Here is a 27,107-nt window from a genome sequence, read left to right as displayed (position 1 = left end):
AATTGGAATCAATTTTTGACAGAAGGTGTGCGTCATGTGATCTCAATGAAAAGGTAAGGGTTATAGTCGTTCATGTAGAATATATGTTTCTAACTTCATTATTTTATGCTCTTTCTGCTAATTTGTGCCTTTCGTACCTATCCTGATGTGTAGAATATGAAAACAACATATTTTGTTCTTACATTGAAAATATATATACAGGGTGCATCAAAATAAACCGTTGCAGAAGACAAGATAACACTTCGATTTCAGAAAGTTTTAAAAGTTTGATATAATTAGGTAGTTTCTCTTTGTGTTACGTAAAAATACACATATGTGATCCTCGGGTGTCATATGCAAGCAACCTAGTGGTGTGTCAGTGTAGGGAAATGCAGTGAAATATGCGTTATTTTGAAAAAAAGAATAAAATAGTACCAAAAATGGTAGAGAATAAGGTACTTTGTTTCAGCCATAGGGACCCGGGTTCGCGACCGCTATGAGAGAAGTGCTTGTACTCGAGTTTGAGCTTTATTTCGTGAAAATATGTTAAATGGTTCTTAAGATATAGACTAAAACACATTATAATACACGACAATTAGTAACAATTCAATATGCACATAATGACATATAATATATTGTTAGACGGTTGCCAGCCAACATTTTTACGTGAAATAAGAAAATTAAAACAAAATTGAATAGCTCCGTGGTAATTGGAATCAATTTTTGACAGAAGGTGTGCGTCATGTGATCTCATTGAAAAGGTAAGGGTTATAGTCGTTCATGTAGAATATATGTTTCTAACTTCATTATTTTATGCTCTTTCTGCTAATTTGTGCCTTTCGTACCTATCCTGATGTGTAGAATATGAAAACAACATATTTTGTTCTTACATTGAAAATATATATACAGGGTGCATCAAAATAAACCGTTGCAGAAGACAAGATAACACTTCGATTTCAGAAAGTTTTAAAAGTTTGATATAATTAGGTAGTTTCTCTTTGTGTTACGTAAAAATACACATATGTGATCCTCGGGTGTCATATGCAAGCAACCTAGTGGTGTGTCAGTGTAGGGAAATGCAGTGAAATATGCGTTATTTTGGAAAAAAGAATGAAATAGTACCAAAAATGGTAGAGAATAAGGTACTTTGTTTCAGCCATAGGGACCCGGGTTCGCGACCGCTATGAGAGAAGTGCTTGTACTCGAGTTTGAGCTTTATTTTGTGAAAATATGTTAAATGGTTCTTAAGATATAGACTAAAACACATTATAATACACGACAATTAGTAACAATTCAATATGCACATAATGACATATAATATATTGTTAGACGGTTGCCAGCCAACATTTTTACGTGAAATAAGAAAATTAAAACAAAATTGAATAGCTCCGTGGTAATTGGAATCAATTTTTGACAGAAGGTGTGCGTCATGTGATCTCATTGAAAAGGTAAGGGTTATAGTCGTTCATGTAGAATATATGTTTCTAACTTCATTATTTTATGCTCTTTCTGCTAATTTGTGCCTTTCGTACCTATCCTGATGTGTAGAATATTAAAACAACATATTTTGTTCTTACATTGAAAATATATATACAGGGTGCATCAAAATAAACCGTTGCAGAAGACAAGATAACACTTCGATTTCAGAAAGTTTTAAAAGTTTGATATAATTAGGTAGTTTCTCTTTGTGTTACGTAAAAATACACATATGTGATCCTCGGGTGTCATATGCAAGCAACCTAGTGGTGTGTCAGTGTAGGGAAATGCAGTGAAATATGCGTTATTTTGAAAAAAAGAATAAAATAGTACCAAAAATGGTAGAGAATAAGGTACTTTGTTTCAGCCATAGAGACCCGGGTTCGCGACCGCTATGAGAGAAGTGCTTGTACTCGAGTTTGAGCTTTATTTCGTGAAAATATGTTAAATGGTTCATAAGTTATAGACTAAAACACATTATAATACACCACAATTAGTAACAATTCAATATGCACATAATGACATATAATATATTGTTAGACGGTTGCCAGCCAACATTTTTACGTGAAATAAGAAAATTAAAACAAAATTGAATAGCTCCGTGGTAATTGGAATCAATTTTTGACAGAAGGTGTGCGTCATGTGATCTCATTGAAAAGGTAAGGGTTATAGTCGTTCATGTAGAATATATGTTTCTAACTTCATTATTTTATGCTCTTTCTGCTAATTTGTGCCTTTCGTACCTATCCTGATGTGTAGAATATGAAAACAACACATTTTGTTCTTACATTGAAAATATATATACAGGGTGCATCAAAATAAACCGTTGCAGAAGACAAGATAACACTTCGATTTCAGAAAGTTTTAAAAGTTTGATATAATTAGGTAGTTTCTCTTTGTGTTACGTAAAAATACACATATGTGATCCTCGGGTGTCATATGCAAGCAACCTAGTGGTGTGTCAGTGTAGGGAAATGGAGTGAAATATGCGTTATTTTGAAAAAAAGAATAAAATAGTACCAAAAATGGTAGAGAATAAGGTACTTTGTTTCAGCCATAGGGACCCGGGTTCGCGACCGCTATGAGAGAAGTGCTTGTACTCGAGTTTGAGCTTTATTTCGTGAAAATATGTTAAATGGTTCATAAGATATAGACTAAAACACATTATAATACACGACAATTAGTAACAATTCAATATGCACATAATGACATATAATATATTGTTAGACGGTTGCCAGCCAACATTTTTACGTGAAATAAGAAAATTAAAACAAAATTGAATAGCTCCGTGGTAATTGGAATCAATTTTTGACAGAAGGTGTGCGTCATGTGATCTCATTGAAAAGGGAAGGGTTATAGTCGTTCATGTAGAATATATGTTTCTAACTTCATTATTTTATGCTCTTTCTGCTAATTTGTGCCTTTCGTACCTATCCTGATGTGTAGAATATGAAAACAACATATTTTGTTCTTACATTGAAAATATATATACAGGGTGTAACAAAATAAACCGTTGCAGAAGACAAGATAACACTTCGATTTCAGAAAGTTTAAAAAGTTTGATATAATTAGGTAGTTTCTCTTTGTGTTACGTAAAAATACACATATGTGATCCTCGGGTGTCATATGCAAGCAACCTAGTAGTGTGTCAGTGTAGGGAAATGCAGTGAAATATGCGTTATTTTGAAAAAAAGAATAAAATAGTACCAAAAATGGTAGAGAATAAGGTACTTTGTTTCAGCCATAGGGACCCGGGTTCGCGACCGCTATGAGAGAAGTGCTTGTACTCGAGTTTGAGCTTTATTTTGTGAAAATATGTTAAATGGTTCTTAAGATATAGACTAAAACACATTATAATACACGACAATTAGTAACAATTCAATATGCACATAATGACATATAATATATTGTTAGACGGTTGCCAGCCAACATTTTTACGTGAAATAAGAAAATTAAAACAAAATTGAATAGCTCCGTGGTAATTGGAATCAATTTTTGACAGAAGGTGTGCGTCATGTGATCTCATTGAAAAGGTAAGGGTTATAGTCGTTCATGTAGAATATATGTTTCTAACTTCATTATTTTATGCTCTTTCTGCTAATTTGTGCCTTTCGTACCTATCCTGATGTGTAGAATATGAAAACAACATATTTTGTTCTTACATTGAAAATATATATACAGGGTGCATCAAAATAAACCGTTGCAGAAGACAAGATAACACTTCGATTTCAGAAAGTTTTAAAAGTTTGATATAATTAGGTAGTTTCTCTTTGTGTTACGTAAAAATACACATATGTGATCCTCGGGTGTCATATGCAAGCAACCTAGTGGTGTGTCAGTGTAGGGAAATGCAGTGAAATATGCGTTATTTTGGAAAAAAGAATGAAATAGTACCAAAAATGGTAGAGAATAAGGTACTTTGTTTCAGCCATAGGGACCCGGGTTCGCGACCGCTATGAGAGAAGTGCTTGTACTCGAGTTTGAGCTTTATTTTGTGAAAATATGTTAAATGGTTCTTAAGATATAGACTAAAACACATTATAATACACGACAATTAGTAACAATTCAATATGCACATAATGACATATAATATATTGTTAGACGGTTGCCAGCCAACATTTTTACGTGAAATAAGAAAATTAAAACAAAATTGAATAGCTCCGTGGTAATTGGAATCAATTTTTGACAGAAGGTGTGCGTCATGTGATCTCATTGAAAAGGTAAGGGTTATAGTCGTTCATGTAGAATATATGTTTCTAACTTCATTATTTTATGCTCTTTCTGCTAATTTGTGCCTTTCGTACCTATCCTGATGTGTAGAATATGAAAACAACATATTTTGTTCTTACATTGAAAATATATATACAGGGTGCATCAAAATAAACCGTTGCAGAAGACAAGATAACACTTCGATTTCAGAAAGTTTTAAAAGTTTGATATAATTAGGTAGTTTCTCTTTGTGTTACGTAAAAATACACATATGTGATCCTCGGGTGTCATATGCAAGCAACCTAGTGGTGTGTCAGTGTAGGGAAATGCAGTGAAATATGCGTTATTTTGGAAAAAAGAATGAAATAGTACCAAAAATGGTAGAGAATAAGGTACTTTGTTTCAGCCATAGGGACCCGGGTTCGCGACCGCTATGAGAGAAGTGCTTGTACTCGAGTTTGAGCTTTATTTTGTGAAAATATGTTAAATGGTTCTTAAGATATAGACTAAAACACATTATAATACACGACAATTAGTAACAATTCAATATGCACATAATGACATATAATATATTGTTAGACGGTTGCCAGCCAACATTTTTACGTGAAATAAGAAAATTAAAACAAAATTGAATAGCTCCGTGGTAATTGGAATCAATTTTTGACAGAAGGTGTGCGTCATGTGATCTCATTGAAAAGGTAAGGGTTATAGTCGTTCATGTAGAATATATGTTTCTAACTTCATTATTTTATGCTCTTTCTGCTAATTTGTGCCTTTCGTACCTATCCTGATGTGTAGAATATTAAAACAACATATTTTGTTCTTACATTGAAAATATATATACAGGGTGCATCAAAATAAACCGTTGCAGAAGACAAGATAACACTTCGATTTCAGAAAGTTTTAAAAGTTTGATATAATTAGGTAGTTTCTCTTTGTGTTACGTAAAAATACACATATGTGATCCTCGGGTGTCATATGCAAGCAACCTAGTGGTGTGTCAGTGTAGGGAAATGCAGTGAAATATGCGTTATTTTGAAAAAAAGAATAAAATAGTACCAAAAATGGTAGAGAATAAGGTACTTTGTTTCAGCCATAGAGACCCGGGTTCGCGACCGCTATGAGAGAAGTGCTTGTACTCGAGTTTGAGCTTTATTTCGTGAAAATATGTTAAATGGTTCATAAGTTATAGACTAAAACACATTATAATACACCACAATTAGTAACAATTCAATATGCACATAATGACATATAATATATTGTTAGACGGTTGCCAGCCAACATTTTTACGTGAAATAAGAAAATTAAAACAAAATTGAATAGCTCCGTGGTAATTGGAATCAATTTTTGACAGAAGGTGTGCGTCATGTGATCTCATTGAAAAGGTAAGGGTTATAGTCGTTCATGTAGAATATATGTTTCTAACTTCATTATTTTATGCTCTTTCTGCTAATTTGTGCCTTTCGTACCTATCCTGATGTGTAGAATATGAAAACAACACATTTTGTTCTTACATTGAAAATATATATACAGGGTGCATCAAAATAAACCGTTGCAGAAGACAAGATAACACTTCGATTTCAGAAAGTTTTAAAAGTTTGATATAATTAGGTAGTTTCTCTTTGTGTTACGTAAAAATACACATATGTGATCCTCGGGTGTCATATGCAAGCAACCTAGTGGTGTGTCAGTGTAGGGAAATGGAGTGAAATATGCGTTATTTTGAAAAAAAGAATAAAATAGTACCAAAAATGGTAGAGAATAAGGTACTTTGTTTCAGCCATAGGGACCCGGGTTCGCGACCGCTATGAGAGAAGTGCTTGTACTCGAGTTTGAGCTTTATTTCGTGAAAATATGTTAAATGGTTCATAAGATATAGACTAAAACACATTATAATACACGACAATTAGTAACAATTCAATATGCACATAATGACATATAATATATTGTTAGACGGTTGCCAGCCAACATTTTTACGTGAAATAAGAAAATTAAAACAAAATTGAATAGCTCCGTGGTAATTGGAATCAATTTTTGACAGAAGGTGTGCGTCATGTGATCTCATTGAAAAGGGAAGGGTTATAGTCGTTCATGTAGAATATATGTTTCTAACTTCATTATTTTATGCTCTTTCTGCTAATTTGTGCCTTTCGTACCTATCCTGATGTGTAGAATATGAAAACAACATATTTTGTTCTTACATTGAAAATATATATACAGGGTGTATCAAAATATACCGTTGCAGAAGACAAGATAACACTTCGATTTCAGAAAGTTTAAAAAGTTTGATATAATTAGGTAGTTTCTCTTTGTGTTACGTAAAAATACACATATGTGATCCTCGGGTGTCATATGCAAGCAACCTAGTGGTGTGTCAGTGTAGGGAAATGCAGTGAAATATGCGTTATTTTGAAAAAAAGAATAAAATAGTACCAAAAATGGTAGAGAATAAGGTACTTTGTTTCAGCCATAGGGACCCGGGTTCGCGACCGCTATGAGAGAAGTGCTTGTACTCGAGTTTGAGCTTTATTTTGTGAAAATATGTTAAATGGTTCTTAAGATATAGACTAAAACACATTATAATACACGACAATTAGTAACAATTCAATATGCACATAATGACATATAATATATTGTTAGACGGTTGCCAGCCAACATTTTTACGTGAAATAAGAAAATTAAAACAAAATTGAATAGCTCCGTGGTAATTGGAATCAATTTTTGACAGAAGGTGTGCGTCATGTGATCTCATTGAAAAGGTAAGGGTTATAGTCGTTCATGTAGAATATATGTTTCTAACTTCATTATTTTATGCTCTTTCTGCTAATTTGTGCCTTTCGTACCTATCCTGATGTGTAGAATATGAAAACAACATATTTTGTTCTTACATTGAAAATATATATACAGGGTGCATCAAAATAAACCGTTGCAGAAGACAAGATAACACTTCGATTTCAGAAAGTTTTAAAAGTTTGATATAATTAGGTAGTTTCTCTTTGTGTTACGTAAAAATACACATATGTGATCCTCGGGTGTCATATGCAAGCAACCTAGTGGTGTGTCAGTGTAGGGAAATGCAGTGAAATATGCGTTATTTTGGAAAAAAGAATGAAATAGTACCAAAAATGGTAGAGAATAAGGTACTTTGTTTCAGCCATAGGGACCCGGGTTCGCGACCGCTATGAGAGAAGTGCTTGTACTCGAGTTTGAGCTTTATTTTGTGAAAATATGTTAAATGGTTCTTAAGATATAGACTAAAACACATTATAATACACGACAATTAGTAACAATTCAATATGCACATAATGACATATAATATATTGTTAGACGGTTGCCAGCCAACATTTTTACGTGAAATAAGAAAATTAAAACAAAATTGAATAGCTCCGTGGTAATTGGAATCAATTTTTGACAGAAGGTGTGCGTCATGTGATCTCATTGAAAAGGTAAGGGTTATAGTCGTTCATGTAGAATATATGTTTCTAACTTCATTATTTTATGCTCTTTCTGCTAATTTGTGCCTTTCGTACCTATCCTGATGTGTAGAATATGAAAACAACATATTTTGTTCTTACATTGAAAATATATATACAGGGTGCATCAAAATAAACCGTTGCAGAAGACAAGATAACACTTCGATTTCAGAAAGTTTTAAAAGTTTGATATAATTAGGTAGTTTCTCTTTGTGTTACGTAAAAATACACATATGTGATCCTCGGGTGTCATATGCAAGCAACCTAGTGGTGTGTCAGTGTAGGGAAATGCAGTGAAATATGCGTTATTTTGAAAAAAAGAATAAAATAGTACCAAAAATGGTAGAGAATAAGGTACTTTGTTTCAGCCATAGAGACCCGGGTTCGCGACCGCTATGAGAGAAGTGCTTGTACTCGAGTTTGAGCTTTATTTCGTGAAAATATGTTAAATGGTTCATAAGATATAGACTAAAACACATTATAATACACCACAATTAGTAACAATTCAATATGCACATAATGACATATAATATATTGTTAGACGGTTGCCAGCCAACATTTTTACGTGAAATAAGAAAATTAAAACAAAATTGAATAGCTCCGTGGTAATTGGAATCAATTTTTGACAGAAGGTGTGCGTCATGTGATCTCATTGAAAAGGTAAGGGTTATAGTCGTTCATGTAGAATATATGTTTCTAACTTCATTATTTTATGCTCTTTCTGCTAATTTGTGCCTTTCGTACCTATCCTGATGTGTAGAATATGAAAACAACACATTTTGTTCTTACATTGAAAATATATATACAGGGTGCATCAAAATAAACCGTTGCAGAAGACAAGATAACACTTCGATTTCAGAAAGTTTTAAAAGTTTGATATAATTAGGTAGTTTCTCTTTGTGTTACGTAAAAATACACATATGTGATCCTCGGGTGTCATATGCAAGCAACCTAGTGGTGTGTCAGTGTAGGGAAATGCAGTGAAATATGCGTTATTTTGAAAAAAAGAATAAAATAGTACCAAAAATGGTAGAGAATAAGGTACTTTGTTTCAGCCATAGGGACCCGGGTTCGCGACCGCTATGAGAGAAGTGCTTGTACTCGAGTTTGAGCTTTATTTCGTGAAAATATGTTAAATGGTTCTTAAGATATAGACTAAAAAACATTATAATACACGACAATTAGTAACAATTCAATATGCACATAATGACATATAATATATTGTTAGACGGTTGCCAGCCAACATTTTTACGTGAAATAAGAAAATTAAAACAAAATTGAATAGCTCCGTGGTAATTGGAATCAATTTTTGACAGAAGGTGTGCGTCATGTGATCTCAATGAAAAGGTAAGGGTTATAGTCGTTCATGTAGAATATATGTTTCTAACTTCATTATTTTATGCTCTTTCTGCTAATTTGTGCCTTTCGTACCTATCCTGATGTGTAGAATATGAAAACAACATATTTTGTTCTTACATTGAAAATATATATACAGGGTGCATCAAAATAAACCGTTGCAGAAGACAAGATAACACTTCGATTTCAGAAAGTTTTAAAAGTTTGATATAATTAGGTAGTTTCTCTTTGTGTTACGTAAAAATACACATATGTGATCCTCGGGTGTCATATGCAAGCAACCTAGTGGTGTGTCAGTGTAGGGAAATGCAGTGAAATATGCGTTATTTTGAAAAAAAGAATAAAATAGTACCAAAAATGGTAGAGAATAAGGTACTTTGTTTCAGCCATAGGGACCCGGGTTCGCGACCGCTATGAGAGAAGTGCTTGTACTCGAGTTTGAGCTTTATTTCGTGAAAATATGTTAAATGGTTCTTAAGATATAGACTAAAACACATTATAATACACGACAATTAGTAACAATTCAATATGCACATAATGACATATAATATATTGTTAGACGGTTGCCAGCCAACATTTTTACGTGAAATAAGAAAATTAAAACAAAATTGAATAGCTCCGTGGTAATTGGAATCAATTTTTGACAGAAGGTGTGCGTCATGTGATCTCATTGAAAAGGTAAGGGTTATAGTCGTTCATGTAGAATATATGTTTCTAACTTCATTATTTTATGCTCTTTCTGCTAATTTGTGCCTTTCGTACCTATCCTGATGTGTAGAATATGAAAACAACATATTTTGTTCTTACATTGAAAATATATATACAGGGTGCATCAAAATAAACCGTTGCAGAAGACAAGATAACACTTCGATTTCAGAAAGTTTTAAAAGTTTGATATAATTAGGTAGTTTCTCTTTGTGTTACGTAAAAATACACATATGTGATCCTCGGGTGTCATATGCAAGCAACCTAGTGGTGTGTCAGTGTAGGGAAATGCAGTGAAATATGCGTTATTTTGGAAAAAAGAATGAAATAGTACCAAAAATGGTAGAGAATAAGGTACTTTGTTTCAGCCATAGGGACCCGGGTTCGCGACCGCTATGAGAGAAGTGCTTGTACTCGAGTTTGAGCTTTATTTTGTGAAAATATGTTAAATGGTTCTTAAGATATAGACTAAAACACATTATAATACACGACAATTAGTAACAATTCAATATGCACATAATGACATATAATATATTGTTAGACGGTTGCCAGCCAACATTTTTACGTGAAATAAGAAAATTAAAACAAAATTGAATAGCTCCGTGGTAATTGGAATCAATTTTTGACAGAAGGTGTGCGTCATGTGATCTCATTGAAAAGGTAAGGGTTATAGTCGTTCATGTAGAATATATGTTTCTAACTTCATTATTTTATGCTCTTTCTGCTAATTTGTGCCTTTCGTACCTATCCTGATGTGTAGAATATGAAAACAACATATTTTGTTCTTACATTGAAAATATATATACAGGGTGCATCAAAATAAACCGTTGCAGAAGACAAGATAACACTTCGATTTCAGAAAGTTTTAAAAGTTTGATATAATTAGGTAGTTTCTCTTTGTGTTACGTAAAAATACACATATGTGATCCTCGGGTGTCATATGCAAGCAACCTAGTGGTGTGTCAGTGTAGGGAAATGCAGTGAAATATGCGTTATTTTGAAAAAAAGAATAAAATAGTACCAAAAATGGTAGAGAATAAGGTACTTTGTTTCAGCCATAGAGACCCGGGTTCGCGACCGCTATGAGAGAAGTGCTTGTACTCGAGTTTGAGCTTTATTTCGTGAAAATATGTTAAATGGTTCATAAGTTATAGACTAAAACACATTATAATACACCACAATTAGTAACAATTCAATATGCACATAATGACATATAATATATTGTTAGACGGTTGCCAGCCAACATTTTTACGTGAAATAAGAAAATTAAAACAAAATTGAATAGCTCCGTGGTAATTGGAATCAATTTTTGACAGAAGGTGTGCGTCATGTGATCTCATTGAAAAGGTAAGGGTTATAGTCGTTCATGTAGAATATATGTTTCTAACTTCATTATTTTATGCTCTTTCTGCTAATTTGTGCCTTTCGTACCTATCCTGATGTGTAGAATATGAAAACAACACATTTTGTTCTTACATTGAAAATATATATACAGGGTGCATCAAAATAAACCGTTGCAGAAGACAAGATAACACTTCGATTTCAGAAAGTTTTAAAAGTTTGATATAATTAGGTAGTTTCTCTTTGTGTTACGTAAAAATACACATATGTGATCCTCGGGTGTCATATGCAAGCAACCTAGTGGTGTGTCAGTGTAGGGAAATGCAGTGAAATATGCGTTATTTTGAAAAAAAGAATAAAATAGTACCAAAAATGGTAGAGAATAAGGTACTTTGTTTCAGCCATAGGGACCCGGGTTCGCGACCGCTATGAGAGAAGTGCTTGTACTCGAGTTTGAGCTTTATTTCGTGAAAATATGTTAAATGGTTCTTAAGATATAGACTAAAAAACATTATAATACACGACAATTAGTAACAATTCAATATGCACATAATGACATATAATATATTGTTAGACGGTTGCCAGCCAACATTTTTACGTGAAATAAGAAAATTAAAACAAAATTGAATAGCTCCGTGGTAATTGGAATCAATTTTTGACAGAAGGTGTGCGTCATGTGATCTCAATGAAAAGGTAAGGGTTATAGTCGTTCATGTAGAATATATGTTTCTAACTTCATTATTTTATGCTCTTTCTGCTAATTTGTGCCTTTCGTACCTATCCTGATGTGTAGAATATGAAAACAACATATTTTGTTCTTACATTGAAAATATATATACAGGGTGCATCAAAATAAACCGTTGCAGAAGACAAGATAACACTTCGATTTCAGAAAGTTTTAAAAGTTTGATATAATTAGGTAGTTTCTCTTTGTGTTACGTAAAAATACACATATGTGATCCTCGGGTGTCATATGCAAGCAACCTAGTGGTGTGTCAGTGTAGGGAAATGCAGTGAAATATGCGTTATTTTGAAAAAAAGAATAAAATAGTACCAAAAATGGTAGAGAATAAGGTACTTTGTTTCAGCCATAGGGACCCGGGTTCGCGACCGCTATGAGAGAAGTGCTTGTACTCGAGTTTGAGCTTTATTTTGTGAAAATATGTTAAATGGTTCTTAAGATATAGACTAAAACACATTATAATACACGACAATTAGTAACAATTCAATATGCACATAATGACATATAATATATTGTTAGACGGTTGCCAGCCAACATTTTTACGTGAAATAAGAAAATTAAAACAAAATTGAATAGCTCCGTGGTAATTGGAATCAATTTTTGACAGAAGGTGTGCGTCATGTGATCTCATTGAAAAGGTAAGGGTTATAGTCGTTCATGTAGAATATATGTTTCTAACTTCATTATTTTATGCTCTTTCTGCTAATTTGTGCCTTTCGTACCTATCCTGATGTGTAGAATATGAAAACAACATATTTTGTTCTTACATTGAAAATATATATACAGGGTGCATCAAAATAAACCGTTGCAGAAGACAAGATAACACTTCGATTTCAGAAAGTTTTAAAAGTTTGATATAATTAGGTAGTTTCTCTTTGTGTTACGTAAAAATACACATATGTGATCCTCGGGTGTCATATGCAAGCAACCTAGTGGTGTGTCAGTGTAGGGAAATGCAGTGAAATATGCGTTATTTTGGAAAAAAGAATGAAATAGTACCAAAAATGGTAGAGAATAAGGTACTTTGTTTCAGCCATAGGGACCCGGGTTCGCGACCGCTATGAGAGAAGTGCTTGTACTCGAGTTTGAGCTTTATTTTGTGAAAATATGTTAAATGGTTCTTAAGATATAGACTAAAACACATTATAATACACGACAATTAGTAACAATTCAATATGCACATAATGACATATAATATATTGTTAGACGGTTGCCAGCCAACATTTTTACGTGAAATAAGAAAATTAAAACAAAATTGAATAGCTCCGTGGTAATTGGAATCAATTTTTGACAGAAGGTGTGCGTCATGTGATCTCATTGAAAAGGTAAGGGGTATAGTCGTTCATGTAGAATATATGTTTCTAACTTCATTATTTTATGCTCTTTCTGCTAATTTGTGCCTTCCGTACTATCCTGATGTGTAGAATATGAAAACAACATATTTTGTTCTTACATTGAAAATATATATACAGGGTGCATCAAAATAAACCGTTGCAGAAGACAAGATAACACTTCGATTTCAGAAAGTTTTAAAAGTTTGATATAATCAGGTAGTTTATCTTTGTGTTACGTAAAAATACACATATGTGATCCTCGGGTGTCATATGCAAGCAACCTAGTGGTGTGTCAGTGTAGGGAAATGCAGTGAAATATGCGTTATTTTGAAAAAAAGAATAAAATAGTACCAAAAATGGTAGATAATAAGGTACTTTGTTTCAGCCATAGGGACCCGGGTTCGCGACCGCTATGAGAGAAGTGCTTGTACTCGAGTTTGAGCTTTATTTCGTGAAAATATGTTAAATGGTTCATAAGATATAGACTAAAACACATTATAATACACGACAATTAGTAACAATTCAATATGCACATAATGACATATAATATATTGTTAGACGGTTGCCAGCCAACATTTTTACGTGAAATAAGAAAATTAAAACAAAATTGAATAGCTCCGTGGTAATTGGAATCAATTTTTGACAGAAGGTGTGCGTCATGTGATCTCATTGAAAAGGTAAGGGTTATAGTCGTTCATGTAGAATATATGTTTCTAACTTCATTATTTTATGCTCTTTCTGCTAATTTGTGCCTTTCGTACCTATCCTGATGTGTAGAATATGAAAACAACATATTTTGTTCTTACATTGAAAATATATATACAGGGTGCATCAAAATAAACCGTTGCAGAAGACAAGATAACACTTCGATTTCAGAAAGTTTTAAAAGTTTGATATAATTAGGTAGTTTCTCTTTGTGTTACGTAAAAATACACATATGTGATCCTCGGGTGTCATATGCAAGCAACCTAGTGGTGTGTCAGTGTAGGGAAATGGAGTGAAATATGCGTTATTTTGAAAAAAAGAATAAAATAGTACCAAAAATGGTAGAGAATAAGGTACTTTGTTTCAGCCATAGGGACCCGGGTTCGCGACCGCTATGAGAGAAGTGCTTGTACTCGAGTTTGAGCTTTATTTCGTGAAAATATGTTAAATGGTTCATAAGATATAGACTAAAACACATTATAATACACGACAATTAGTAACAATTCAATATGCACATAATGACATATAATATATTGTTAGACGGTTGCCAGCCAACATTTTTACGTGAAATAAGAAAATTAAAACAAAATTGAATAGCTCCGTGGTAATTGGAATCAATTTTTGACAGAAGGTGTGCGTCATGTGATCTCATTGAAAAGGTAAGGGTTATAGTCGTTCATGTAGAATATATGTTTCTAACTTCATTATTTTATGCTCTTTCTGCTAATTTGTGCCTTTCGTACCTATCCTGATGTGTAGAATATGAAAACAACATATTTTGTTCTTACATTGAAAATATATATACAGGGTGCATCAAAATAAACCGTTGCAGAAGACAAGATAACACTTCGATTTCAGAAAGTTTTAAAAGTTTGATATAATTAGGTAGTTTCTCTTTGTGTTACGTAAAAATACACATATGTGATCCTCGGGTGTCATATGCAAGCAACCTAGTGGTGTGTCAGTGTAGGGAAATGCAGTGAAATATGCGTTATTTTGGAAAAAAGAATGAAATAGTACCAAAAATGGTAGAGAATAAGGTACTTTGTTTCAGCCATAGGGACCCGGGTTCGCGACCGCTATGAGAGAAGTGCTTGTACTCGAGTTTGAGCTTTATTTTGTGAAAATATGTTAAATGGTTCTTAAGATATAGACTAAAACACATTATAATACACGACAATTAGTAACAATTCAATATGCACATAATGACATATAATATATTGTTAGACGGTTGCCAGCCAACATTTTTACGTGAAATAAGAAAATTAAAACAAAATTGAATAGCTCCGTGGTAATTGGAATCAATTTTTGACAGAAGGTGTGCGTCATGTGATCTCATTGAAAAGGTAAGGGGTATAGTCGTTCATGTAGAATATATGTTTCTAACTTCATTATTTTATGCTCTTTCTGCTAATTTGTGCCTTCCGTACCTATCCTGATGTGTAGAATATGAAAACAACATATTTTGTTCTTACATTGAAAATATATATACAGGGTGCATCAAAATAAACCGTTGCAGAAGACAAGATAACACTTCGATTTCAGAAAGTTTTAAAAGTTTGATATAATTAGGTAGTTTATCTTTGTGTTACGTAAAAATACACATATGTGATCCTCGGGTGTCATATGCAAGCAACCTAGTGGTGTGTCAGTGTAGGGAAATGCAGTGAAATATGCGTTATTTTGAAAAAAAGAATAAAATAGTACCAAAAATGGTAGATAATAAGGTACTTTGTTTCAGCCATAGGGACCCGGGTTCGCGACCGCTATGAGAGAAGTGCTTGTACTCGAGTTTGAGCTTTATTTCGTGAAAATATGTTAAATGGTTCATAAGATATAGACTAAAACACATTATAATACACGACAATTAGTAACAATTCAATATGCACATAATGACATATAATATATTGTTAGACGGTTGCCAGCCAACATTTTTACGTGAAATAAGAAAATTAAAACAAAATTGAATAGCTCCGTGGTAATTGGAATCAATTTTTGACAGAAGGTGTGCGTCATGTGATCTCATTGAAAAGGTAAGGGTTATAGTCGTTCATGTAGAATATATGTTTCTAACTTCATTATTTTATGCTCTTTCTGCTAATTTGTGCCTTTCGTACCTATCCTGAAGTGTAGAATATGAAAACAACATATTTTGTTCTTACATTGAAAATATATATACAGGGTGCATCAAAATAAACCGTTGCAGAAGACAAGATAACACTTCGATTTCAGAAAGTTTTAAAAGTTTGATATAATTAGGTAGTTTCTCTTTGTGTTACGTAAAAATACACATATGTGATCCTCGGGTGTCATATGCAAGCAACCTAGTGGTGTGTCAGTGTAGGGAAATGGAGTGAAATATGCGTTATTTTGAAAAAAAGAATAAAATAGTACCAAAAATGGTAGAGAATAAGGTACTTTGTTTCAGCCATAGGGACCCGGGTTCGCGACCGCTATGAGAGAAGTGCTTGTACTCGAGTTTGAGCTTTATTTCGTGAAAATATGTTAAATGGTTCATAAGATATAGACTAAAACACATTATAATACACGACAATTAGTAACAATTCAATATGCACATAATGACATATAATATATTGTTAGACGGTTGCCAGCCAACATTTTTACGTGAAATAAGAAAATTAAAACAAAATTGAATAGCTCCGTGGTAATTGGAATCAATTTTTGACAGAAGGTGTGCGTCATGTGATCTCATTGAAAAGGTAAGGGTTATAGTCGTTCATGTAGAATATATGTTTCTAACTTCATTATTTTATGCTCTTTCTGCTAATTTGTGCCTTTCGTACCTATCCTGATGTGTAGAATATGAAAACAACATATTTTGTTCTTACATTGAAAATATATATACAGGGTGCATCAAAATAAACCGTTGCAGAAGACAAGATAACACTTCGATTTCAGAAAGTTTTAAAAGTTTGATATAATTAGGTAGTTTATCTTTGTGTTACGTAAAAATACACATATGTGATCCTCGGGTGTCATATGCAAGCAACCTAGTGGTGTGTCAGTGTAGGGAAATGCAGTGAAATATGCGTTATTTTGAAAAAAAGAATAAAATAGTACCAAAAATGGTAGAGAATAAGGTACTTTGTTTCAGCCATAGGGACCCGGGTTCGCGACCGCTATGAGAGAAGTGCTTGTACTCGAGTTTGAGCTTTATTTTGTGAAAATATGTTAAATGGTTCTTAAGATATAGACTAAAACACATTATAATACACCACAATTAGTAACAATTCAATATGCACATAATGACATATAATATATTGTTAGACGGTTGCCAGCCAACATTTTTACGTGAAATAAGAAAATTAAAACAAAATTGAATAGCTCCGTGGTAATTGGAATCAATTTTTGACAGAAGGTGTGCGTCATGTGATCTCATTGAAAAGGTAAGGGTTATAGTCGTTCATGTAGAATATATGTTTCTAACTTCATTATTTTATGCTCTTTCTGCTAATTTGTGCCTTTCGTACCTATCCTGATGTGTAGAATATGAAAACAACATATTTTGTTCTTACATTGAAAATATATATACAGGGTGCATCAAAATAAACCGTTGCAGAAGACAAGATAACACTTCGATTTCAGAAAGTTTTAAAAGTTTGATATAATTAGGTAGTTTCTCTTTGTGTTACGTAAAAATACACATATGTGATCCTCGGGTGTCATATGCAAGCAACCTAGTGGTGTGTCAGTGTAGGGAAATGGAGTGAAATATGCGTTATTTTGAAAAAAAGAATAAAATAGTACCAAAAATGGTAGAGAATAAGGTACTTTGTTTCAGCCATAGGGACCCGGGTTCGCGACCGCTATGAGAGAAGTGCTTGTACTCGAGTTTGAGCTTTATTTCGTGAAAATATGTTAAATGGTTCATAAGATATAGACTAAAACACATTATAATACACGACAATTAGTAACAATTCAATATGCACATAATGACATATAATATATTGTTAGACGGTTGCCAGCCAACATTTTTACGTGAAATAAGAAAATTAAAACAAAATTGAATAGCTCCGTGGTAATTGGAATCAATTTTTGACAGAAGGTGTGCGTCATGTGATCTCATTGAAAAGGTAAGGGTTATAGTCGTTCATGTAGAATATATGTTTCTAACTTCATTATTTTATGCTCTTTCTGCTAATTTGTGCCTTTCGTACCTATCCTGATGTGTAGAATATGAAAACAACATATTTTGTTCTTACATTGAAAATATATATACAGGGTGCATCAAAATAAACCGTTGCAGAAGACAAGATAACACTTCGATTTCAGAAAGTTTTAAAAGTTTGATATAATTAGGTAGTTTCTCTTTGTGTTACGTAAAAATACACATATGTGATCCTCGGGTGTCATATGCAAGCAACCTAGTGGTGTGTCAGTGTAGGGAAATGCAGTGAAATATGCGTTATTTTGGAAAAAAGAATGAAATAGTACCAAAAATGGTAGAGAATAAGGTACTTTGTTTCAGCCATAGGGACCCGGGTTCGCGACCGCTATGAGAGAAGTGCTTGTACTCGAGTTTGAGCTTTATTTTGTGAAAATATGTTAAATGGTTCTTAAGATATAGACTAAAACACATTATAATACACGACAATTAGTAACAATTCAATATGCACATAATGACATATAATATATTGTTAGACGGTTGCCAGCCAACATTTTTACGTGAAATAAGAAAATTAAAACAAAATTGAATAGCTCCGTGGTAATTGGAATCAATTTTTGACAGAAGGTGTGCGTCATGTGATCTCATTGAAAAGGTAAGGGTTATAGTCGTTCATGTAGAATATATGTTTCTAACTTCATTATTTTATGCTCTTTCTGCTAATTTGTGCCTTTCGTACCTATCCTGATGTGTAGAATATGAAAACAACATATTTTGTTCTTACATTGAAAATATATATACAGGGTGCATCAAAATAAACCGTTGCAGAAGACAAGATAACACTTCGATTTCAGAAAGTTTTAAAAGTTTGATATAATTAGGTAGTTTCTCTTTGTGTTACGTAAAAATACACATATGTGATCCTCGGGTGTCATATGCAAGCAACCTAGTGGTGTGTCAGTGTAGGGAAATGCAGTGAAATATGCGTTATTTTGGAAAAAAGAATGAAATAGTACCAAAAATGGTAGAGAATAAGGTACTTTGTTTCAGCCATAGGGACCCGGGTTCGCGACCGCTATGAGAGAAGTGCTTGTACTCGAGTTTGAGCTTTATTTTGTGAAAATATGTTAAATGGTTCTTAAGATATAGACTAAAACACATTATAATACACGACAATTAGTAACAATTCAATATGCACATAATGACATATAATATATTGTTAGACGGTTGCCAGCCAACATTTTTACGTGAAATAAGAAAATTAAAACAAAATTGAATAGCTCCGTGGTAATTGGAATCAATTTTTGACAGAAGGTGTGCGTCATGTGATCTCATTGAAAAGGTAAGGGGTATAGTCGTTCATGTAGAATATATGTTTCTAACTTCATTATTTTATGCTCTTTCTGCTAATTTGTGCCTTCCGTACCTATCCTGATGTGTAGAATATGAAAACAACATATTTTGTTCTTACATTGAAAATATATATACAGGGTGCATCAAAATAAACCGTTGCAGAAGACAAGATAACACTTCGATTTCAGAAAGTTTTAAAAGTTTGATATAATTAGGTAGTTTCTCTTTGTGTTACGTAAAAATACACATATGTGATCCTCGGGTGTCATATGCAAGCAACCTAGTGGTGTGTCAGTGTAGGGAAATGCAGTGAAATATGCGTTATTTTGAAAAAAAGAATAAAATAGTACCAAAAATGGTAGAGAATAAGGTACTTTGTTTCAGCCATAGGGACCCGGGTTCGCGACCGCTATGAGAGAAGTGCTTGTACTCGAGTTTGAGCTTTATTTCGTGAAAATATGTTAAATGGTTCATAAGATATAGACTAAAACACATTATAATACACGACAATTAGTAACAATTCAATATGCACATAATGACATATAATATATTGTTAGACGGTTGCCAGCCAACATTTTTACGTGAAATAAGAAAATTAAAACAAAATTGAATAGCTCCGTGGTAATTGGAATCAATTTTTGACAGAAGGTGTGCGTCATGTGATCTCATTGAAAAGGTAAGGGGTATAGTCGTTCATGTAGAATATATGTTTCTAACTTCATTATTTTATGCTCTTTCTGCTAATTTGTGCCTTCCGTACCTATCCTGATGTGTAGAATATGAAAACAACATATTTTGTTCTTACATTGAAAATATATATACAGGGTGCATCAAAATAAACCGTTGCAGAAGACAAGATAACACTTCGATTTCAGAAAGTTTTAAAAGTTTGATATAATTAGGTAGTTTCTCTTTGTGTTACGTAAAAATACACATATGTGATCCTCGGGTGTCATATGCAAGCAACCTAGTGGTGTGTCAGTGTAGGGAAATGCAGTGAAATATGCGTTATTTTGAAAAAAAGAATAAAATAGTACCAAAAATTGTAGATAATAAGGTACTTTGTTTCAGCCATAGGGACCCGGGTTCGCGACCGCTATGAGAGAAGTGCTTGTACTCGAGTTTGAGCTTTATTTCGTGAAAATATGTTAAATGGTTCATAAGATATAGACTAAAACACAATATAATACACGACAATTAGTAACAATTCAATATGCACATAATGACATATAATATATTGTTAGACGGTTGCCAGCCAACATTTTTACGTGAAATAAGAAAATTAAAACAAAATTGAATATCTCCGTGGTAATTGGAATCAATTTTTGACAGAAGGTGTGCGTCATGTGATCTCATTGAAAAGGTAAGGGTTATAGTCGTTCATGTAGAATATATGTTTCTAACTTCATTATTTTATGCTCTTTCTGCTAATTTGTGCCTTTCGTACCTATCCTGATGTGTAGAATATGAAAACAACATATTTTGTTCTTACATTGAAAATATATATACAGGGTGCATCAAAATAAACCGTTGCAGAAGACAAGATAACACTTCGATTTCAGAAAGTTTTAAAAGTTTGATATAATTAGGTAGTTTCTCTTTGTGTTACGTAAAAATACACATATGTGATCCTCGGGTGTCATATGCAAGCAACCTAGTGGTGTGTCAGTGTAGGGAAATGCAGTGAAATATGCGTTATTTTGGAAAAAAGAATGAAATAGTACCAAAAATGGTAGAGAATAAGGTACTTTGTTTCAGCCATAGGGACCCGGGTTCGCGACCGCTATGAGAGAAGTGCTTGTACTCGAGTTTGAGCTTTATTTTGTGAAAATATGTTAAATGGTTCTTAAGATATAGACTAAAACACATTATAATACACGACAATTAGTAACAATTCAATATGCACATAATGACATATAATATATTGTTAGACGGTTGCCAGCCAACATTTTTACGTGAAATAAGAAAATTAAAACAAAATTGAATAGCTCCGTGGTAATTGGAATCAATTTTTGACAGAAGGTGTGCGTCATGTGATCTCATTGAAAAGGTAAGGGGTATAGTCGTTCATGTAGAATATATGTTTCTAACTTCATTATTTTATGCTCTTTCTGCTAATTTGTGCCTTCCGTACCTATCCTGATGTGTAGAATATGAAAACAACATATTTTGTTCTTACATTGAAAATATATATACAGGGTGCATCAAAATAAACCGTTGCAGAAGACAAGATAACACTTCGATTTCAGAAAGTTTTAAAAGTTTGATATAATTAGGTAGTTTATCTTTGTGTTACGTAAAAATACACATATGTGATCCTCGGGTGTCATATGCAAGCAACCTAGTGGTGTGTCAGTGTAGGGAAATGCAGTGAAATATGCGTTATTTTGAAAAAAAGAATAAAATAGTACCAAAAATGGTAGAGAATAAGGTACTTTGTTTCAGCCATAGGGACCCGGGTTCGCGACCGCTATGAGAGAAGTGCTTGTACTCGAGTTTGAGCTTTATTTCGTGAAAATATGTTAAATGGTTCATAAGATATAGACTAAAACACATTATAATACACGACAATTAGTAACAATTCAATATGCACATAATGACATATAATATATTGTTAGACGGTTGCCAGCCAACATTTTTACGTGAAATAAGAAAATTAAAACAAAATTGAATAGCTCCGTGGTAATTGGAATCAATTTTTGACAGAAGGTGTGCGTCATGTGATCTCATTGAAAAGGTAAGGGTTATAGTCGTTCATGTAGAATATATGTTTCTAACTTCATTATTTTATGCTCTTTCTGCTAATTTGTGCCTTTCGTACCTATCCTGATGTGTAGAATATGAAAACAACATATTTTGTTCTTACATTGAAAATATATATACAGGGTGCATCAAAATAAACCGTTGCAGAAGACAAGATAACACTTCGATTTCAGAAAGTTTTAAAAGTTTGATATAATTAGGTAGTTTCTCTTTGTGTTACGTAAAAATACACATATGTGATCCTCGGGTGTCATATGCAAGCAACCTAGTGGTGTGTCAGTGTAGGGAAATGGAGTGAAATATGCGTTATTTTGAAAAAAAGAATAAAATAGTACCAAAAATGGTAGAGAATAAGGTACTTTGTTTCAGCCATAGGGACCCGGGTTCGCGACCGCTATGAGAGAAGTGCTTGTACTCGAGTTTGAGCTTTATTTCGTGAAAATATGTTAAATGGTTCATAAGATATAGACTAAAACACATTATAATACACGACAATTAGTAACAATTCAATATGCACATAATGACATATAATATATTGTTAGACGGTTGCCAGCCAACATTTTTACGTGAAATAAGAAAATTAAAACAAAATTGAATATCTCCGTGGTAATTGGAATCAATTTTTGACAGAAGGTGTGCGTCATGTGATCTCATTGAAAAGGTAAGGGTTATAGTCGTTCATGTAGAATATATGTTTCTAACTTCATTATTTTATGCTCTTTCTGCTAATTTGTGCCTTTCGTACCTATCCTGATGTGTAGAATATGAAAACAACATATTTTGTTCTTACATTGAAAATATATATACAGGGTGCATCAAAATAAACCGTTGCAGAAGACAAGATAACACTTCGATTTCAGAAAGTTTTAAAAGTTTGATATAATTAGGTAGTTTCTCTTTGTGTTACGTAAAAATACACATATGTGATCCTCGGGTGTCATATGCAAGCAACCTAGTGGTGTGTCAGTGTAGGGAAATGCAGTGAAATATGCGTTATTTTGGAAAAAAGAATGAAATAGTACCAAAAATGGTAGAGAATAAGGTACTTTGTTTCAGCCATAGGGACCCGGGTTCGCGACCGCTATGAGAGAAGTGCTTGTACTCGAGTTTGAGCTTTATTTTGTGAAAATATGTTAAATGGTTCTTAAGATATAGACTAAAACACATTATAATACACGACAATTAGTAACAATTCAATATGCACATAATGACATATAATATATTGTTAGACGGTTGCCAGCCAACATTTTTACGTGAAATAAGAAAATTAAAACAAAATTGAATAGCTCCGTGGTAATTGGAATCAATTTTTGACAGAAGGTGTGCGTCATGTGATCTCATTGAAAAGGTAAGGGGTATAGTCGTTCATGTAGAATATATGTTTCTAACTTCATTATTTTATGCTCTTTCTGCTAATTTGTGCCTTCCGTACCTATCCTGATGTGTAGAATATGAAAACAACATATTTTGTTCTTACATTGAAAATATATATACAGGGTGCATCAAAATAAACCGTTGCAGAAGACAAGATAACACTTCGATTTCAGAAAGTTTTAAAAGTTTGATATAATTAGGTAGTTTATCTTTGTGTTACGTAAAAATACACATATGTGATCCTCGGGTGTCATATGCAAGCAACCTAGTGGTGTGTCAGTGTAGGGAAATGCAGTGAAATATGCGTTATTTTGAAAAAAAGAATAAAATAGTACCAAAAATGGTAGATAATAAGGTACTTTGTTTCAGCCATAGGGACCCGGGTTCGCGACCGCTATGAGAGAAGTGCTTGTACTCGAGTTTGAGCTTTATTTCGTGAAAATATGTTAAATGGTTCATAAGATATAGACTAAAACACATTATAATACACGACAATTAGTAACAATTCAATATGCACATAATGACATATAATATATTGTTAGACGGTTGCCAGCCAACATTTTTACGTGAAATAAGAAAATTAAAACAAAATTGAATAGCTCCGTGGTAATTGGAATCAATTTTTGACAGAAGGTGTGCGTCATGTGATCTCATTGAAAAGGTAAGGGTTATAGTCGTTCATGTAGAATATATGTTTCTAACTTCATTATTTTATGCTCTTTCTGCTAATTTGTGCCTTTCGTACCTATCCTGAAGTGTAGAATATGAAAACAACATATTTTGTTCTTACATTGAAAATATATATACAGGGTGCATCAAAATAAACCGTTGCAGAAGACAAGATAACACTTCGATTTCAGAAAGTTTTAAAAGTTTGATATAATTAGGTAGTTTCTCTTTGTGTTACGTAAAAATACACATATGTGATCCTCGGGTGTCATATGCAAGCAACCTAGTGGTGTGTCAGTGTAGGGAAATGGAGTGAAATATGCGTTATTTTGAAAAAAAGAATAAAATAGTACCAAAAATGGTAGAGAATAAGGTACTTTGTTTCAGCCATAGGGACCCGGGTTCGCGACCGCTATGAGAGAAGTGCTTGTACTCGAGTTTGAGCTTTATTTCGTGAAAATATGTTAAATGGTTCATAAGATATAGACTAAAACACATTATAATACACGACAATTAGTAACAATTCAATATGCACATAATGACATATAATATATTGTTAGACGGTTGCCAGCCAACATTTTTACGTGAAATAAGAAAATTAAAACAAAATTGAATAGCTCCGTGGTAATTGGAATCAATTTTTGACAGAAGGTGTGCGTCATGTGATCTCATTGAAAAGGTAAGGGTTATAGTCGTTCATGTAGAATATATGTTTCTAACTTCATTATTTTATGCTCTTTCTGCTAATTTGTGCCTTTCGTACCTATCCTGATGTGTAGAATATGAAAACAACATATTTTGTTCTTACATTGAAAATATATATACAGGGTGCATCAAAATAAACCGTTGCAGAAGACAAGATAACACTTCGATTTCAGAAAGTTTTAAAAGTTTGATATAATTAGGTAGTTTATCTTTGTGTTACGTAAAAATACACATATGTGATCCTCGGGTGTCATATGCAAGCAACCTAGTGGTGTGTCAGTGTAGGGAAATGCAGTGAAATATGCGTTATTTTGAAAAAAAGAATAAAATAGTACCAAAAATGGTAGAGAATAAGGTACTTTGTTTCAGCCATAGGGACCCGGGTTCGCGACCGCTATGAGAGAAGTGCTTGTACTCGAGTTTGAGCTTTATTTTGTGAAAATATGTTAAATGGTTCTTAAGATATAGACTAAAACACATTATAATACACCACAATTAGTAACAATTCAATATGCACATAATGACATATAATATATTGTTAGACGGTTGCCAGCCAACATTTTTACGTGAAATAAGAAAATTAAAACAAAATTGAATAGCTCCGTGGTAATTGGAATCAATTTTTGACAGAAGGTGTGCGTCATGTGATCTCATTGAAAAGGTAAGGGTTATAGTCGTTCATGTAGAATATATGTTTCTAACTTCATTATTTTATGCTCTTTCTGCTAATTTGTGCCTTTCGTACCTATCCTGATGTGTAGAATATGAAAACAACATATTTTGTTCTTACATTGAAAATATATATACAGGGTGCATCAAAATAAACCGTTGCAGAAGACAAGATAACACTTCGATTTCAGAAAGTTTTAAAAGTTTGATATAATTAGGTAGTTTCTCTTTGTGTTACGTAAAAATACACATATGTGATCCTCGGGTGTCATATGCAAGCAACCTAGTGGTGTGTCAGTGTAGGGAAATGGAGTGAAATATGCGTTATTTTGAAAAAAAGAATAAAATAGTACCAAAAATGGTAGAGAATAAGGTACTTTGTTTCAGCCATAGGGACCCGGGTTCGCGACCGCTATGAGAGAAGTGCTTGTACTCGAGTTTGAGCTTTATTTCGTGAAAATATGTTAAATGGTTCATAAGATATAGACTAAAACACATTATAATACACGACAATTAGTAACAATTCAATATGCACATAATGACATATAATATATTGTTAGACGGTTGCCAGCCAACATTTTTACGTGAAATAAGAAAATTAAAACAAAATTGAATAGCTCCGTGGTAATTGGAATCAATTTTTGACAGAAGGTGTGCGTCATGTGATCTCATTGAAAAGGTAAGGGTTATAGTCGTTCATGTAGAATATATGTTTCTAACTTCATTATTTTATGCTCTTTCTGCTAATTTGTGCCTTTCGTACCTATCCTGATGTGTAGAATATGAAAACAACATATTTTGTTCTTACATTGAAAATATATATACAGGGTGCATCAAAATAAACCGTTGCAGAAGACAAGATAACACTTCGATTTCAGAAAGTTTTAAAAGTTTGATATAATTAGGTAGTTTCTCTTTGTGTTACGTAAAAATACACATATGTGATCCTCGGGTGTCATATGCAAGCAACCTAGTGGTGTGTCAGTGTAGGGAAATGCAGTGAAATATGCGTTATTTTGAAAGAAAGAATAAAATAGTACCAAAAATGGTAGAGAATAAGGTACTTTGTTTCAGCCATAGGGACCCGGGTTCGCGACCGCTATGAGAGAAGTGCTTGTACTCGAGTTTGAGCTTTATTTTGTGAAAATATGTTAAATGGTTCTTAAGATATAGACTAAAACACATTATAATACACGACAATTAGTAACAATTCAATATGCACATAATGACATATAATATATTGTTAGACGGTTGCCAGCCAACATTTTTACGTGAAATAAGAAAATTAAAACAAAATTGAATAGCTCCGTGGTAATTGGAATCAATTTTTGACAGAAGGTGTGCGTCATGTGATCTCATTGAAAAGGTAAGGGTTATAGTCGTTCATGTAGAATATATGTTTCTAACTTCATTATTTTATGCTCTTTCTGCTAATTTGTGCCTTTCGTACCTATCCTGATGTGTAGAATATGAAAACAACATATTTTGTTCTTACATTGAAAATATATATACAGGGTGCATCAAAATAAACCGTTGCAGAAGACAAGATAACACTTCGATTTCAGAAAGTTTTAAAAGTTTGATATAATTAGGTAGTTTCTCTTTGTGTTACGTAAAAATACACATAT

The sequence above is a fragment of the Thermobia domestica genome, chromosome 9, assembly GCF_964235325.1.
Source record: "Thermobia domestica chromosome 9, izTheDome1.hap1.1, whole genome shotgun sequence".
NCBI classification, from domain to species: Eukaryota; Metazoa; Arthropoda; class Insecta; order Zygentoma; family Lepismatidae; genus Thermobia; species Thermobia domestica.
This window is presented reverse-complemented; position numbering follows the sequence as displayed.